The sequence below is a fragment of the Schistocerca gregaria genome, unplaced genomic scaffold (genome assembly GCF_023897955.1).
Source record: "Schistocerca gregaria isolate iqSchGreg1 unplaced genomic scaffold, iqSchGreg1.2 ptg000174l, whole genome shotgun sequence".
Lineage (NCBI taxonomy): Eukaryota > Metazoa > Arthropoda > Insecta > Orthoptera > Acrididae > Schistocerca > Schistocerca gregaria.
The window spans coordinates 2,099,944-2,118,704 of NW_026061726.1; the positions used below are offsets into that span (position 1 = coordinate 2,099,944).

At 49.5% G+C, this 18,761-nt stretch overlaps 2 non-coding genes across 2 annotated transcripts; both read right to left on the minus strand.

Annotated features, from left to right (window-relative positions):
• Positions 1 to 7,752: 7,752 nt before the first annotated feature.
• Positions 7,753 to 7,825, minus strand: Trnaa-ggc (transfer RNA alanine (anticodon GGC)). Its single transcript has one exon. It is a non-coding gene; the product is annotated as a tRNA-Ala (tRNA).
• Positions 7,826 to 10,636: 2,811 nt separating this feature from the next.
• Positions 10,637 to 10,709, minus strand: Trnaa-ggc (transfer RNA alanine (anticodon GGC)). The gene has a single exon. It is a non-coding gene; the product is annotated as a tRNA-Ala (tRNA).
• Between the last annotated feature and the right edge of the window lie 8,052 nt (positions 10,710 to 18,761).

Sequence of the window (18,761 nt, forward strand, 5' to 3'; positions counted from 1 at the left end):
AGGAATGTTCAGTGGGATTTACGTGAACTCGGCGCAAGCTTGTATCTTCCTAGACACATCTGCTGGCTGTGAATTATTCCACTTGCCCCCCGAAGACTAACGGTGCTACATACAGCCATATAGACGACACAGACCCTTGCACTCCCATTATTCAGCAGACAATCACTACTCTCTATGTATCCGTTAGGGTGTCTTTCAGGTTTCGTGCATTCTGTATCGAATCGTAGTTGGCCACAATGAAAGTGGCACGTATAACGTCGAAAATAGAATTCGGACACCGCTCTGAGTAAGTCCAACGTGTTGTCCATCCTCTAGACTTCAATGAGGTTAAGCCGCGATACCTAAGACAGATCTGCACTCGATGACACCTCGATAACAGCCGGTCCCCACACTTACATCTTGCTCTCCTTACGTCAGTATACATCATATCAGTCTGTGACGCTGGCTTTGCAACATCTTGCGTGCCTTTAGGTTCGCCGCGACCAACACTTACCATGCACTGACCACAAAAAATGGAGGCGCCGCGGCTTGAACCCTGGACCTTTCACATGCCAAGCGAACGCTCTACCAACTGAGCTACGCCCCATGCACGAGCAAACTGCGCTATTCCCCAATCATTGCGACTCAGATGCGCACGGACACGATGGTTGGTTGGTTTGTAGCGGTGAAGGGAGCAGAGTACAAAGGCGCGGACCCGTTCATATACACAAAAGTTCCAAGTAGTTTCGATGCTCTGGTATTACAAATGCAAATTCCGTCTGTTTTTAACGTCTTAAATTGAAAGAGCCGTCACAAATTGCTCCGTTTTCACTCCTTGTCGACAATCATACAGCACCTGAGGTAACAAACACATCTCGAGCCCCATTGTGCACTCCATTATTCATGCCAACTCAGTGCCTCGCTCTTTACTACTGTGTACCAATCTTGTCGTCCAACTGCAAAACACTGGGCCACAACAAGTTTCCGCGTCTCCATTGCACTGCGCATACTACGAAACGCTCCCCAAACTTGGCACTCACCCTCGCAGCCGACTTTTCCGACTTTCCACGACGCTCACGCTAGTGACAGCATTATTTATAGTACGACGTCGCGCCAAAGCGAATGAGCACATTTCGCCTACGGCTTAGGCCGCCCTCCTAGTGTGGCTGCTCGGTGTCTGCAGGCAGCGAGGGTCTGCAAGCTTCCCGTGTTCGCACCTATGTCACCTGTGCTTGCTTGTCAGAGACAGACTATCGCAAAACATACAACTCACTCCATGAATTGATTGCTACGGCATCTGTTATCAGCAGTCACAACTAGCAACACCAGTAGCAGCTGACTGCACGCAAAGAATAGGAATGTGCAGTGGGATTTACGTGAACTCGGCGCAAGCTTGTATCTTCCTAGACACATCTGCTGGCTGTGAATTATTCCACTTGCATATCAAGGTGCGCATGTAGGTGTGTTAAAAATTCTGGAGGCACTGGGTATTGATCCCAGTACCTCTCGCATACTAAGCGAGCGCTCTACCATCTGAGCTACGCCCGCCCCCCCGAAGACTAACGGTGCTACATACAGCCATATAGACGACACAGACCCTTGCACTCCCATTATTCAGCAGACAATCACTACTCTCTATGTATCCGTTAGGGTGTCTTTCAGGTTTCGTGCATTCTGTATCGAATCGTAGTTGGCCACAATGAAAGTGGCACGTATAACGTCGAAAATAGAATTCGGACACCGCTCTGAGTAAGTCCAACGTGTTGTCCATCCTCTAGACTTCAATGAGGTTAAGCCGCGATACCTAAGACAGATCTGCACTCGATGACACCTCGATAACAGCCGGTCCCCACACTTACATCTTGCTCTCCTTACGTCAGTATACATCATATCAGTCTGTGACGCTGGCTTTGCAACATCTTGCGTGCCTTTAGGTTCGCCGCGACCAACACTTACCATGCACTGACCACAAAAAATGGAGGCGCCGCGGCTTGAACCCTGGACCTTTCACATGCCAAGCGAACGCTCTACCAACTGAGCTACGCCCCATGCACGAGCAAACTGCGCTATTCCCCATTCTTTGCGACTCAGATGCTCACCGACACGATGGTTGGTTGGTTTGTAGCGGTGAAGGGAGCAGAGTACAAAGGCGCGGACCCGTTCATATACACAAAAGTTCCAAGTAGTTTCGATGCTCTGGTATTACAAATGCAAATTCCGTCTGTTTTTAACGTCTTAAATTGAAAGAGCCGTCACAAATTGCTCCGTTTTCACTCCTTGTCGACAATCATACAGCACCTGAGGTAACAAACACATCTCGAGCCCCATTGTGCACTCCATTATTCATGCCAACTCAGTGCCTCGCTCTTTACTACTGTGTACCAATCTTGTCGTCCAACTGCAAAACACTGGGCCACAACAAGTTTCCGCGTCTCCATTGCACTGCGCATACTACGAAACGCTCCCCAAACTTGGCACTCACCCTCGCAGCCGACTTTTCCGACTTTCCACGACGCTCACGCAACGCTCACGCTAGTGACAGCATTATTTATAGTACGACGTCGCGCCAAAGCGAATGAGCACATTTCGCCTACGGCTTAGGCCGCCCTCCTAGTGTGGCTGCTCGGTGTCTGCAGGCAGCGAGGGTCTGCAAGCTTCCCGTGTTCGCACCTATGTCACCTGTGCTTGCTTGTCAGAGACAGACTATCGCAAAACATACAACTCACTCCATGAATTGATTGCTACGGCATCTGTTATCAGCAGTCACAACTAGCAACACCAGTAGCAGCTGACTGCACGCAAAGAATAGGAATGTTCAGTGGGATTTACGTGAACTCGGCGCAAGCTTGTATCTTCCTAGACACATCTGCTGGCTGTGAATTATTCCACTTGCATATCAAGGTGCGCATGTAGGTGTGTTAAAAATTCTGGAGGCACTGGGTATTGATCCCAGTACCTCTCGCATACTAAGCGAGCGGTGTACCATCTGAGCTACGCCCGCCCCCCCCGAAGACTAAGGGTGCTACATACAGCCATATAGACGACACAGACCCTTGCACTCCCATTATTCAGCAGACAATCACTACTCTCTATGTATCCGTTAGGGTGTCTTTCAGGTTTCGTGCATTCTGTATCGAATCGTAGTTGGCCACAATGAAAGTGGCACGTATAACGTCGAAAATAGAATTCGGACACCGCTCTGAGTAAGTCCAACGTGTTGTCCATCCTCTAGACTTCAATGAGGTTAAGCCGCGATACCTAAGACAGATCTGCACTCGATGACACCTCGATAACAGCCGGTCCCCACACTTACATCTTGCTCTCCTTACGTCAGTATACATCATATCAGTCTGTGACGCTGGCTTTGCAACATCTTGCGTGCCTTTAGGTTCGCCGCGACCAACACTTACCATGCACTGACCACAAAAAATGGAGGCGCCGCGGCTTGAACCCTGGACCTTTCACATGCCAAGCGAACGCTCTACCAACTGAGCTACGCCCCATGCACGAGCAAACTGCGCTATTCCCCATTCTTTGCGACTCAGATGCGCACCGACACGATGGTTGGTTGGTTTGTAGCGGTGAAGGGAGCAGAGTACAAAGGCGCGGACCCGTTCATATACACAAAAGTTCCAAGTAGTTTCGATGCTCTGGTATTACAAATGCAAATTCCGTCTGTTTTTAACGTCTTAAATTGAAAGAGCCGTCACAAATTGCTCCGTTTTCACTCCTTGTCGACAATCATACAGCACCTGAGGTAACAAACACATCTCGAGCCCCATTGTGCACTCCATTATTCATGCCAACTCAGTGCCTCGCTCTTTACTACTGTGTACCAATCTTGTCGTCCAACTGCAAAACACTGGGCCACAACAAGTTTCCGCGTCTCCATTGCACTGCGCATACTACGAAACGCTCCCCAAACTTGGCACTCACCCTCGCAGCCGACTTTTCCGACTTTCCACGACGCTCACGCTAGTGACAGCATTATTTATATTTCGACGTCGCGCCAAAGCGAATGAGCACATTTCGCCAACGGCTTAGGCCGCCCTCCTAGTGTGGCTGCTCCGTGTCTGCAGGCAGCGAGGGTCTGCAAGCTTCCTGTGTTCGCACCTATGTCACCTGTGCTTGCTTGTCAGAGACAGACTATCGCAAAACATACAACTCACTCCATGAATTGATTGCTACGGCATCTGTTATCAGCAGTCACAACTAGCAACACCAGTAGCAGCTGACTGCACGCAAAGAATAGGAATGTGCAGTGGGATTTACGTGAACTCGGCGCAAGCTTGTATCTTCCTAGACACATCTGCTGGCTGTGAATTATTCCACTTGCATATCAAGGTGCGCATGTAGTTGTGTTAAAAATTCTGCAGGCACTGGGTATTGATCCCAGTACCTCTCGCATACTAAGCGAGCGGTGTACCATCTGAGCTACGCCCGCCCCCCCGAAGACTTATGGTGCTACATACAGCCATATAGATGACACAGACCCTTGCACTCCCATTATTCAGCAGACAAACACTACTCTCTATGCATCCGTTAGGGTGTCTTTCAGGTTTCGTGTATTCTGTATCGAATCGTAGTTGGCCACAATGAAAGTGGCACGTATAACGTCGAAAATAGAATTCGGACACCGCTCTGAGTAAGACCAACGTGTTGTCCACACTCTAGGATTCAATGAGGTTAAGCCGCGATAACTAAGACAGATCTGCACTCGATGACACCTCGATAACAGCCGGTCCCCACACTTACATCTTGCTCTCCTTACGTCAGTATACATCATATCAGTCTGTGACGCTGGCTTTGCAACATCTTGCGTGCCTTTAGGTTCGCCGCGACCAACACTTACCATGCACTGACCACAAAAAATGGAGTCGCCGCGGCTCGAACCCTGGACCATTCACATGCCAAACGAACGCTCTACCAACTGAGCTACGCCCCATGCACGAGCAAACTGCGCTATTCCCCATTCTTTGCGACTCAGATGCGCACGGACACGATGGTTGGTTGGTTTGTAGCGGTGAAGGGAGCAGAGTACAAAGGCGCGGACCCGTTCATATACACAAAAGTTCCAAGTAGTTTCGATGCTCTGGTATTACAAATGCAAATTCCGTCTGTTTTTAACGTCTTAAATTGAAAGAGCCGTCACAAATTGCTCCATTTTCACTCCTTGTCGACAATCATACAGCACCTGAGGTAACAAACACATCTCGAGCCCCATTGTGCACTCCATTATTCATGCCAACTCAGTGCCTCGCTCTTTACTACTGTGTACCAATCTTGCCGTCCAACTGCAAAACACTGGGCCACAACAAGTTTCCGCGTCTCCATTGCACTGCGCATACTACGAAACGCTCCCTAAACTTGGCACTCACCCTCGCAGCCGACTTTTCCGACTTTCCACGACGCTCACGCTAGTGACAGCATTATTTATATTTCGACGTCGCGCCAAAGCGAATGAGCACATTTCGCCAACGGCTTAGGCCGCCCTCCTAGTGTGGCTGCTCGGTGTCTGCAGGCAGCGAGGGTCTGCAAGCTTCCCGTGTTCGCACCTATGTCACCTGTGCTTGCTTGTCAGAGACAGACTATCGCAAAACATACAACTCACTCCATGAATTAATTGCTACGGCATCTGTTATCAGCAGTCACAACTAGCAACACCAGTAGCAGCTGACTGCACGCAAAGAATAGGAATGTTCAGTGGGATTTACGTGAACTCGGCGCAAGCTTGTATCTTCCTAGACACATCTGCTGGCTGTGAATTATTCCACTTGCATATCAAGGTGCGCATGTAGGTGTGTTAAAAATTCTGGAGGCACTGGGTATTGATCCCAGTACCTCTCGCATACTAAGCGAGCGCTCTACCATCTGAGCTACGCCCGCCCGCCCCCCCCCCCCCCCCCCCGAAGACTAAGGGTGCTACATACAGCCATATAGACGACACAGACCCTTGCACTCCCATTATTCAGCAGACAAACACTACTCTCTATGTATCCGTTAGGTGTGTCTTTCAGGTTTCGTGCATTCTGTATCGAATCGTAGTTGGCCACAATGAAAGTGGCACGTATAACGTCGAAAATAGAATTCGGACACCGCTCTGAGTAAGTCCAACGTGTTGTCCATCCTCTAGACTTCAATGAGGTTAAGCCGCGATACCTAAGACAGATCTGCACTCGATGACACCTCGATAACAGCCGGTCCCCACACTTACATCTTGCTCTCCTTACGTCAGTATACATCATATCAGTCTGTGACGCTGGCTTTGCAACATCTTGCGTGCCTTTAGGTTCGCCGCGACCAACACTTACCATGCACTGACCACAAAAAATGGAGGCGCCGCGGCTTGAACCCTGGACCTTTCACATGCCAAGCGAACGCTCTACCAACTGAGCTACGCCCCATGCACGAGCAAACTGCGCTATTCCCCATTCTTTGCGACTCAGATGCGCAACGACACGATGGTTGGTTGGTTTGTAGCGGTGAAGGGAGCAGAGTACAAAGGCGCGGACCCGTTCATATACACAAAAGTTCCAAGTAGTTTCGATGCTCTGGAATTACAAATGCAAATTCCGTCTGTTTTTAACGTCTTAAATTGAAAGAGCCGTCACAAATTGCTCCGTTTTCACTCCTTGTCGACAATCATACAGCACCTGAGGTAACAAACACATCGCGAGCCCCATTGTGCACTCCATTATTCATGCCAACTCAGTGCCTCGCTCTTTACTACTGTGTACCAATCTTGTCGTCCAACTGCAAAACACTGGGCCACAACAAGTTTCCGCGTCTCCATTGCACTGCGCATACTACGAAACGCTCCCCAAACTTGGCACTCACCCTCGCAGCCGACTTTTCCGACTTTCCACGACGCTCACGCTAGTGACAGCATTATTTATATTTCGACGTCGCGCCAAAGCGAATGAGCACATTTCGCCAACGGCTTAGGCCGCCCTCCTAGTGTGGCTGCTCCGTGTCTGCAGGCAGCGAGGGTCTGCAAGCTTCCTGTGTTCGCACCTATGTCACCTGTGCTTGCTTGTCAGAGACAGACTATCGCAAAACATACAACTCACTCCATGAATTGATTGCTACGGCATCTGTTATCAGCAGTCACGACTAGCAACACCAGTAGCAGCTGACTGCACGCAAAGAATAGGAATGTGCAGTGGGATTTACGTGAACTCGGCGCAAGCTTGTATCTTCCTAGACACATCTGCTGGCTGTGAATTATTCCACTTGCATATCAAGGTGCGCATGTAGGTGTGTTAAAAATTCTGCAGGCACTGGGTATTGATCCTAGTACCTCTCGCATACTAAGCGAGCGGTGGACCATCTGAGCTACGCCCGCCGCCCCGAAGACTTATGGTGCTACATACAGCCATATAGATGACACAGACCCTTGCACTCCCATTATTCAGCAGACAAACACTACTCTCTATGTATCCGTTAGGGTGTCTTTCAGGTTTCGTGTATTCTGTATCGAATCGTAGTTGGCCACAATGAAAGTGGCACGTATAACGTCGAAAATAGAATTCGGACACCGCTCTGAGTAAGACCAATGTGTTGTCCACACTCTAGGATTCAATGAGGTTAAGCCGCGATACCTAAGACAGATCTGCACTCGATGACACCTCGATAACAGCCGGTCCCCACACTTACATCTTGCTCTCCTTACGTCAGTATACATCATATCAGTCTGTGACGCTGGCTTTGCAACATCTTGCGTGCCTTTAGGTTCGCCGCGACCAACACTTACCATGCACTGACCACAAAAAATTGAGGCGCCGCGGCTTGAACCCTGGACCTTTCACATGCCAAGCGAACGCTCTACCAACTGAGCTACGCCCCATGCACGAGCAAACTGCGCTATTCCCCATTCTTTGCGACTCAGATGCGCACCGACACGATGGTTGGTTGGTTTGTAGCGGTGAAGGGAGCAGAGTACAAAGGCGCGGACCCGTTCATATACACAAAAGTTCCAAGTAGTTTCGATGCTCTGGTATTACAAATGCAAATTCCGTCTGTTTTTAACGTCTTAAATTGAAAGAGCCGTCACAAATTGCTCCGTTTTCACTCCTTGTCGACAATCATACAGCACCTGAGGTAACAATCACATCTCGAGCCCCATTGTGCACTCCATTATTCATGCCAACTCAGTGCCTCGCTCTTTACTACTGTGTACCAATCTTGTCGTCCAACTGCAAAACACTGGGCCACAACAAGTTTCCGCGTCTCCATTGCACTGCGCATACTACGAAACGCTCCCCAAACTTGGCACTCACCCTCGCAGCCGACTTTTCCGACTTTCCACGACGCTCACGCTAGTGACAGCATTATTTATATTTCGACGTCGCGCCAAAGCGAATGAGCACATTTCGCCAACGGCTTAGGCCGCCCTCCTAGTGTGGCTGCTCCGTGTCTGCAGGCAGCGAGGGTCTGCAAGCTTCCTGTGTTCGCACCTATGTCACCTGTGCTTGCTTGTCAGAGACAGACTATCGCAAAACATACAACTCACTCCATGAATTGATTGCTACGGCATCTGTTATCAGCAGTCACAACTAGCAACACCAGTAGCAGCTGACTGCACGCAAAGAATAGGAATGTGCAGTGGGATTTACGTGAACTCGGCGCAAGCTTGTATCTTCCTAGACACATCTGCTGGCTGTGAATTATTCCACTTGCATATCAAGGTGCGCATGTAGGTGTGTTAAAAATTCTGAAGGCACTGGGTATTGATCCCAGTACCTCTCGCATACTAAGCGAGCGGTTTACCATCTGAGCTACGCCCGCCGCCCCGAAGACTTATGGTGCTACATACAGCCATATAGATGACACAGACCCTTGCACTCCCATTATTCAGCAGACAAACACTACTCTCTATGTATCCGTTAGGGTGTCTTTCAGGTTTCGTGTATTCTGTATCGAATCGTAGTTGGCCACAATGAAAGTGGCACGTATAACGTCGAAAATAGAATTCGGACACCGCTCTGAGTAAGACCAACGTGTTGTCCACACTCTAGGATTCAATGAGGTTAAGCCGCGATACCTAAGACAGATCTGCACTCGATGACACCTCGATAACAGCCGGTCCCCACACTTACATCTTGCTCTCCTTACGTCAGTATACATCATATCAGTCTGTGACGCTGGCTTTGCAACATCTTGCGTGCCTTTAGGTTCGCCGCGACCAACACTTACCATGCACTGACCACAAAAAATTGAGGCGCCGCGGCTTGAACCCTGGACCTTTCACATGCCAAGCGAACGCTCTACCAACTGAGCTACGCAACATGCACGAGCAAACTGCGCTATTCCCCATTCTTTGCGACTCAGATGCGCACCGACACGATGGTTGGTTGGTTTGTAGCGGTGAAGGGAGCAGAGTACAAAGGCGCGGACCCGTTCATATACACAAAAGTTCCAAGTACTTTCGATGCTCTGGTATTACAAATGCAAATTCCGTCTGTTTTTAACGTCTTAAATTGAAAGAGCCGTCACAAATTGCTCCGTTTTCACTCCTTGTCGACAATCATACAGCACCTGAGGTAACAAACACATCTCGAGCCCCATTGTGCACTCCATTATTCATGCCAACTCAGTGCCTCGCTCTTTACTACTGTGTACCAATCTTGTCGTCCAACTGCAAAACACTGGGCCACAACAAGTTTCCGCGTCTCCATTGCACTGCGCATACTACGAAACGCTCCCCAAACTTGGCACTCACCCTCGCAGCCGACTTTTCCGACTTTCCACGACGCTCACGCTAGTGACAGCATTATTTATATTTCGACGTCGCGCCAAAGCGAATGAGCACATTTCGCCAACGGCTTAGGCCGCCCTCCTAGTGTGGCTGCTCCGTGTCTGCAGGCAGCGAGGGTCTGCAAGCTTCCTGTGTTCGCACCTATGTCACCTGTGCTTGCTTGTCAGAGACAGACTATCGCAAAACATACAACTCACTCCATGAATTGATTGCTACGGCATCTGTTATCAGCAGTCACAACTAGCAACACCAGTAGCAGCTGACTGCACGCAAAGAATAGGAATGTGCAGTGGGATTTACGTGAACTCGGCGCAAGCTTGTATCTTCCTAGACACATCTGCTGGCTGTGAATTATTCCACTTGCATATCAAGGTGCGCATGTAGGTGTGTTAAAAATTCTGAAGGCACTGGGTATTGATCCCAGTACCTCTCGCATACTAAGCGAGCGGTGGACCATCTGAGCTACGCGCGCCGCCCCGAAGACTTATGGTGCTACATACAGCCATATAGATGACACAGACCCTTGCACTCCCATTATTCAGCAGACAAACACTACTCTCTATGTATCCGTTAGGGTGTCTTTCAGGTTTCGTGTATTCTGTATCGAATCGTAGTTGGCCACAATGAAAGTGGCACGTATAACGTCGAAAATAGAATTCGGACACCGCTCTGAGTAAGACCAACGTGTTGTCCACACTCTAGGATTCAATGAGGTTAAGCCGCGATACCTAAGACAGATCTGCACTCGATGACACCTCGATAACAGCCGGTCCCCACACTTACATCTTGCTCTCCTTACGTCAGTATACATCATATCAGTCTGTGACGCTGGCTTTGCAACATCTTGCGTGCCTTTAGGTTCGCCGCGACCAACACTTACCATGCACTGACCACAAAAAATTGAGGCGCCGCGGCTTGAACCCTGGACCTTTCACATGCCAAGCGAACGCTCTACCAACTGAGCTACGCCCCATGCACGAGCAAACTGCGCTATTCCCCATTCTTTGCGACTCAGATGCGCACCGACACGATGGTTGGTTGGTTTGTAGCGGTGAAGGGAGCAGAGTACAAAGGCGCGGACCCGTTCATATACACAAAAGTTCCAAGTACTTTCGATGCTCTGGTATTACAAATGCAAATTCCGTCTGTTTTTAACGTCTTAAATTGAAAGAGCCGTCACAAATTGCTCCGTTTTCACTCCTTGTCGACAATCATACAGCACCTGAGGTAACAAACACATCTCGAGCCCCATTGTGCACTCCATTATTCATGCCAACTCAGTGCCTCGCTCTTTACTACTGTGTACCAATCTTGTCGTCCAACTGCAAAACACTGGGCCACAACAAGTTTCCGCGTCTCCATTGCACTGCGCATACTACGAAACGCTCCCCAAACTTGGCACTCACCCTCGCAGCCGACTTTTCCGACTTTCCACGACGCTCACGCAACGCTCACGCTAGTGACAGCATTATTTATAGTACGACGTCGCGCCAAAGCGAATGAGCACATTTCGCCTACGGCTTAGGCCGCCCTCCTAGTGTGGCTGCTCGGTGTCTGCAGGCAGCGAGGGTCTGCAAGCTTCCCGTGTTCGCACCTATGTCACCTGTGCTTGCTTGTCAGAGACAGACTATCGCAAAACATACAACTCACTCCATGAATTGATTGCTACGGCATCTGTTATCAGCAGTCACAACTAGCAACACCAGTAGCAGCTGACTGCACGCAAAGAATAGGAATGTTCAGTGGGATTTACGTGAACTCGGCGCAAGCTTGTATCTTCCTAGACACATCTGCTGGCTGTGAATTATTCCACTTGCATATCAAGGTGCGCATGTAGGTGTGTTAAAAATTCTGGAGGCACTGGGTATTGATCCCAGTACCTCTCGCATACTAAGCGAGCGCTCTACCATCTGAGCTACGCCCGCCCCCCCGAAGACTAAGGGTGCTACATACAGCCATATAGACGACACAGACCCTTGCACTCCCATTATTCAGCAGACAATCACTACTCTCTATGTATCCGTTAGGGTGTCTTTCAGGTTTCGTGCATTCTGTATCGAATCGTAGTTGGCCACAATGAAAGTGGCACGTATAACGTCGAAAATAGAATTCGGACACCGCTCTGAGTAAGTCCAACGTGTTGTCCATCCTCTAGACTTCAATGAGGTTAAGCCGCGATACCTAAGACAGATCTGCACTCGATGACACCTCGATAACAGCCGGTCCCCACACTTACATCTTGCTCTCCTTACGTCAGTATACATCATATCAGTCTGTGACGCTGGCTTTGCAACATCTTGCGTGCCTTTAGGTTCGCCGCGACCAACACTTACCATGCACTGACCACAAAAAATGGAGGCGCCGCGGCTTGAACCCTGGACCTTTCACATGCCAAGCGAACGCTCTACCAACTGAGCTACGCCCCATGCACGAGCAAACTGCGCTATTCCCCATTCTTTGCGACTCAGATGCGCACCGACACGATGGTTGGTTGGTTTGTAGCGGTGAAGGGAGCAGAGTACAAAGGCGCGGACCCGTTCATATACACAAAAGTTCCAAGTAGTTTCGATGCTCTGGTATTACAAATGCAAATTCCGTCTGTTTTTAACGTCTTAAATTGAAAGAGCCGTCACAAATTGCTCCGTTTTCACTCCTTGTCGACAATCATACAGCACCTGAGGTAACAAACACATCTCGAGCCCCATTGTGCACTCCATTATTCATGCCAACTCAGTGCCTCGCTCTTTACTACTGTGTACCAATCTTGCCGTCCAACTGCAAAACACTGGGCCACAACAAGTTTCCGCGTCTCCATTGCACTGCGCATACTACGAAACGCTCCCCAAACTTGGCACTCACCCTCGCAGCCGACTTTTCCGACTTTCCACGACGCTCACGCTAGTGACAGCATTATTTATATTTCGACGATGCGCCAAAGCGAATGAGCACATTTCGCCAACGGCTTAGGCCGCCCTCCTAGTGTGGCTGCTCGGTGTCTGCAGGCAGCGAGGGTCTGCAAGCTTCCCGTGTTCGCACCTATGTCACCTGTGCTTGCTTGTCAGAGACAGACTATCGCAAAACATACAACTCACTCCATGAATTGATTGCTACGGCATCTGTTATCAGCAGTCACAACTAGCAACACCAGTAGCAGCTGACTGCACGCAAAGAATAGGAATGTTCAGTGGGATTTACGTGAACTCGGCGCAAGCTTGTATCTTCCTAGACACATCTGCTGGCTGTGAATTATTCCACTTGCATATCAAGGTGCGCATGTAGGTGTGTTAAAAATTCTGAAGGCACTGGGTATTGATCCCAGTACCTCTCGCATACTAAGCGAGCGCTCTACCATCTGAGCTACGCCCGCCCCCCCGAAGACTAACGGTGCTACATACAGCCATATAGACGACACAGACCCTTGCACTCCCATTATTCAGCAGACAAACACTACTCTCTATGTATCCGTTAGGGTGTCTTTCAGGTTTCGTGCATTCTGTATCGAATCGTAGTTGGCCACAATGAAAGTGGCACGTATAACGTCGAAAATAGAATTCGGACACCGCTCTGAGTAAGTCCAACGTGTTGTCCATCCTCTAGACTTCAATGAGGTTAAGCCGCGATACCTAAGACAGATCTGCACTCGATGACACCTCGATAACAGCCGGTCCCCACACTTACATCTTGCTCTCCTTACGTCAGTATACATCATATCAGTCTGTGACGCTGGCTTTGCAACATCTTGCGTGCCTTTAGGTTCGCCGCGACCAACACTTACCATGCACTGACCACAAAAATTGGAGGCGCCGCGGCTTGAACCCTGGACCTTTCACATGCCAAGCGAACGCTCTACCAACTGAGCTACGCCCCATGCACGAGCAAACTGCGCTATTCCCCATTCTTTGCGACTCAGATGCGCACCGACACGATGGTTGGTTGGTTTTTAGCGGTGAAGGGAGCAGAGTACAAAGGCGCGGACCCGTTCATATACACAAAAGTTCCAAGTACTTTCGATGCTCTGGTATTACAAATGCAAATTCCGTCTGTTTTTAACGTCTTAAATTGAAAGAGCCGTCACAAATTGCTCCGTTTTCACTCATTGTCGACAATCATACAGCACCTGAGGTAACAAACACATCTCGAGCCCCATTGTGCACTCCATTATTCATGCCAACTCAGTGCCTCGCTCTTTACTACTGTGTACCAATCTTGTCGTCCAACTGCAAAACACTGGGCCACAACAAGTTTCCGCGTCTCCATTGCACTGCGCATACTACGAAACGCTCCCCAAACTTGGCACTCACCCTCGCAGCCGACTTTTCGACTTTCCACGACGCTGACGCTAGTGACAGCATTATTTATATTTCGACGTCGCGCCAAAGCGAATGAGCACATTTCGCCTACGGCTTAGGCCGCCCTCCTAGTGTGGCTGCTCGGTGTCTGCAGGCAGCGAGGGTCTGCAAGCTTCCCGTGTTCGCACCTATGTCACCTGTGCTTGCTTGTCAGAGACAGACTATCGCAAAACATACAACTCACTCCATGAATTGATTGCTACGGCATCTGTTATCAGCAGTCACAACTATAACACCAGTAGCAGCTGACTGCACGCAAAGAATAGGAATGTTCAGTGGGATTTACGTGAACTCGGCGCAAGCTTGTATCTCCTAGACACATCTGCTGGCTGTGAATTATTCCACTTGCATATCAAGGTGCGCATGTAGGTGTGTTAAAAATTCTGGAGGCACTGGGTATTGATCCCAGTACCTCTCGCATACTAAGCGAGCGCTCTACCATCTGAGCTACACCCGCCCCCCGAAGACTAAGGGTGCTACATACAGCCATATAGACGACACAGACCCTTGCACTCCCATTATTCAGCAGACAAACACTACTCTCTATGTATCCGTTAGGGTGTCTTTCAGGTTTCGTGCATTCTGTATCGAATCGTAGTTGGCCACAATGAAAGTGGCACGTATAACGTCGAAAATAGAATTCGGACACCGCTCTGAGTAAGTCCAACGTGTTGTCCATCCTCTAGACTTCAATGAGGTTAAGCCGCGATACCTAAGACAGATCTGCACTCGATGACACCTCGATAACAGCCGGTCCCCACACTTACATCTTGCTCTCCTTACGTCAGTATACATCATATCAGTCTGTGACGCTGGCTTTGCAACATCTTGCATGCCTTTAGGTTCGCCGCGACCAACACTTACCATGCACTGACCACAAAAAATGGAGGCGCCGCGGCTTGAACCCTGGACCTTTCACATGCCAAGCGAACGCTCTACCAACTGAGCTACGCCCCATGCACGAGCAAACTGCGCTATTCCCCATTCTTTGCGACTAAGATGCGCACGGACACGATGGTTGGTTGGTTTGTAGCGGTGAAGGGAGCAGAGTACAAAGGCGCGGACCCGTTCATATACTCAAAAGTTCCAAGTAGTTTCGATGCTCTGGTATTACAAATGCAAATTCCGTCTGTTTTTAACGTCTTAAATTGAAAGAGCCGTCACAAATTGCTCCGTTTTCACTCCTTGTCGACAATCATACAGCACCTGAGGTAACAAACACATCTCGAGCCCCATTGTGCACTCCATTATTCATGCCAACTCAGTGCCTCGCTCTTTACTACTGTGTACCAATCTTGTCGTCCAACTGCAAAACACTGGGCCACAACAAGTTTCCGCGTCTCCATTGCACTGCGCATACTACGAAACGCTCCCCAAACTTGGCACTCACCCTCGCAGCCGACTTTTCCGACTTTCCACGACGCTCACGCAACGCACACGCTAGTGACAGCATTATTTATAGTTCGACGTCGCGCCAAAGCGAATGAGCACATTTCGCCTACGGCTTAGGCCGCCCTCCTAGTCTGGCTGCTCGGTGTCTGCAGGCAGCGAGGGTCTGCAAGCTTCCCGTGTTCGCACCTATGTCACCTGTGCTTGCTTGTCAGAGACAGACTATCGCAAAACATACAACTCACTCCATGAATTGATTGCTACGGCATCTGTTATCAGCAGTCACAACTAGCAGCACCTGTAGCAGATGACTGCACGCAAAGAATAGGAATGTTCAGTGGGATTTACGTGAACTCGGCGCAAGCTTGTATCTTCCTAGACACATCTGCTGGCTGTGAATTATTCCACTTGCATATCAAGGTGCGCATGTAGGTGTGTTAAAAATTCTGGAGGCACTGGGTATTGATCCCAGTACCTCTCGCATACTAAGCGAGCGCTCTACCATCTGAGCTACACCCGCCCCCCGAAGACTAAGGGTGCTACATACAGCCATATAGACGACACAGACCCTTGCACTCCCATTATTCAGCAGACAAACACTACTCTCTATGTATCCGTTAGGGTGTCTTTCAGGTTTCGTGCATTCTGTATCGAATCGTAGTTGGCCACAATGAAAGTGGCACGTATAACGTCGAAAATAGAATTCGGACACCGCTCTGAGTAAGTCCAACGTGTTGTCCATCCTCTAGACTTCAATGAGGTTAAGCCGCGATACCTAAGACAGATCTGCACTCGATGACACCTCGATAACAGCCGGTCCCCACACTTACATCTTGCTCTCCTTACGTCAGTATACATCATATCAGTCTGTGACGCTGGCTTTGCAACATCTTGCATGCCTTTAGGTTCGCCGCGACCAACACTTACCATGCACTGACCACAAAAAATGGAGGCGCCGCGGCTTGAACCCTGGACCTTTCACATGCCAAGCGAACGCTCTACCAACTGAGCTACGCCCCATACACGAGCAAACTGCGCTATTCCCCATTCTTTGCGACTAAGATGCGCACGGACACGATATTTGGTTGGTTTGTAGCGGTGAAGGGAGCAGAGTACAAAGGCGCGGACCCGTTCATATACTCAAAAGTTCCAAGTAGTTTCGATGCTCTGGTATTACAAATGCAAATTCCGTCTGTTTTTAACGTCTTAAATTGAAAGAGCCGTCACAAATTGCTCCGTTTTCACTCCTTGTCGACAATCATACAGCACCTGAGGTAACAAACACATCTCGAGCCCCATTGTGCACTCCATTATTCATGCCAACTCAGTGCCTCGCTCTTTACTACTGTGTACCAATCTTGTCGTCCAACTGCAAAACACTGGGCCACAACAAGTTTCCGCGTCTCCATTGCACTGCGCATACTACGAAACGCTCCCCAAACTTGGCACTCACCCTCGCAGCCGACTTTTCCGACTTTCCACGACGCTCACGCAACGCACACGCTAGTGACAGCATTATTTATAGTTCGACGTCGCGCCAAAGCGAATGAGCACATTTCGCCTACGGCTTAGGCCGCCCTCCTAGTCTGGCTGCTCGGTGTCTGCAGGCAGCGAGGGTCTGCAAGCTTCCCGTGTTCGCACCTATGTCACCTGTGCTTGCTTGTCAGAGACAGACTATCGCAAAACATACAACTCACTCCATGAATTGATTGCTACGGCATCTGTTATCAGCAGTCACAACTAGCAGCACCTGTAGCAGATGACTGCACGCAAAGAATAGGAATGTTCAGTGGGATTTACGTGAACTCGGCGCAAGCTTGTATCTTCCTAGACACATCTGCTGGCTGTGAATTATTCCACTTGCATATCAAGGTGCGCATGTAGGTGTGTTAAAAATTCTGGAGGCACTGGGTATTGATCCCAGTACCTCTCGCAAACTAAGCGAGCGCTCTACCATCTGAGCTACGCCCGCCCCCCCGAAGACTAAGGGTGCTACATACAGCCATATAGACGACACAGACCCTTGCACTCCCATTATTCAGCAGACAAACACTACTCTCTATGTATCCGTTAGGGTGTCTTTCAGGTTTCGTGCATTCTGTATCGAATCGTAGTTGGCCACAATGAAAGTGGCACGTATAACGTCGAAAATAGAATTCGGACACCGCTCTGAGTAAGTCCAACGTGTTGTCCATCCTCTAGACTTCAATAAGGTTAAGCCGCGATACCTAAGACAGATCTGCACTCGATGACACCTCGATAACAGCCGGTCCCCACACTTACATCTTGCTCTCCTTACGTCAGTATACATCATATCAGTCTGTGACGCTGGCTTTGCAACATCTTGCGTGCCTTTAGGTTCGCCGTGACCAACACTTACCATGCACTGACCACAAAAAATGGAGGCGCCGCGGCTTGAACCCTGGACCTTTCACATGCCAAGCGAACGCTCTACCAACTGAGCTACGCCCCATGCACGAGCAAACTGCGCTATTCCCCATTCTTTGCGACTCAGATGCGCACCGACACGATGGTTGGTTGGTTTGTAGCGGTGAAGGGAGCAGAGTACAAAGGCGCGGACCCGTTCATATACACAAAAGTTCCAAGTACTTTCGATGCTCTGGTATTACAAATGCAAATTCCGTCTGTTTTTAACGTCTTAAATTGAAAGAGCCGTCACAAATTGCTCCGTTTTCACTCCTTGTCGACAATCATACAGCACCTGAGGTAACAAACACATCTCGAGCCCCATTGTGCACTCCATTATTCATGCCAACTCAGTGCCTCGCTCTTTACTACTGTGTACCAATCTTGTCGTCCAACTGCAAAACACTGGGCCACAACAAGTTTCCGCGTCTCCATTGCACTGCGCATACTACGAAACGCTCCCCAAACTTGGCACTCACCCTCGCAGCCGACTTTTCCGACTTTCCACGACGCTCACGCAACGCTCACGCTAGTGACAGCATTATTTATAATTCGACGTCGCGCCAAAGCGAATGAGCACATTTCGCCTACGGCTTAGGCCGCCCTCCTAGTGTGGCTGCTCCGTGTCTGCAGGCAGCGAGGGTCTGCAAGCTTCCCGTGTTCGCACCTATGTCACCTGTGCTTGCTTGTCAGAGACAGACTATCGCAAAACATACAACTCACTCCATGAATTGATTGCTACGGCATCTGTTATCAGCAGTCACAACTAGCAACACCAGTAGCAGCTGACTGCACGCAAAGAATAGGAATGTTCAGTGGGATTTACGTGAACTCGGCGCAAGCTTGTATCTTCCTAGACA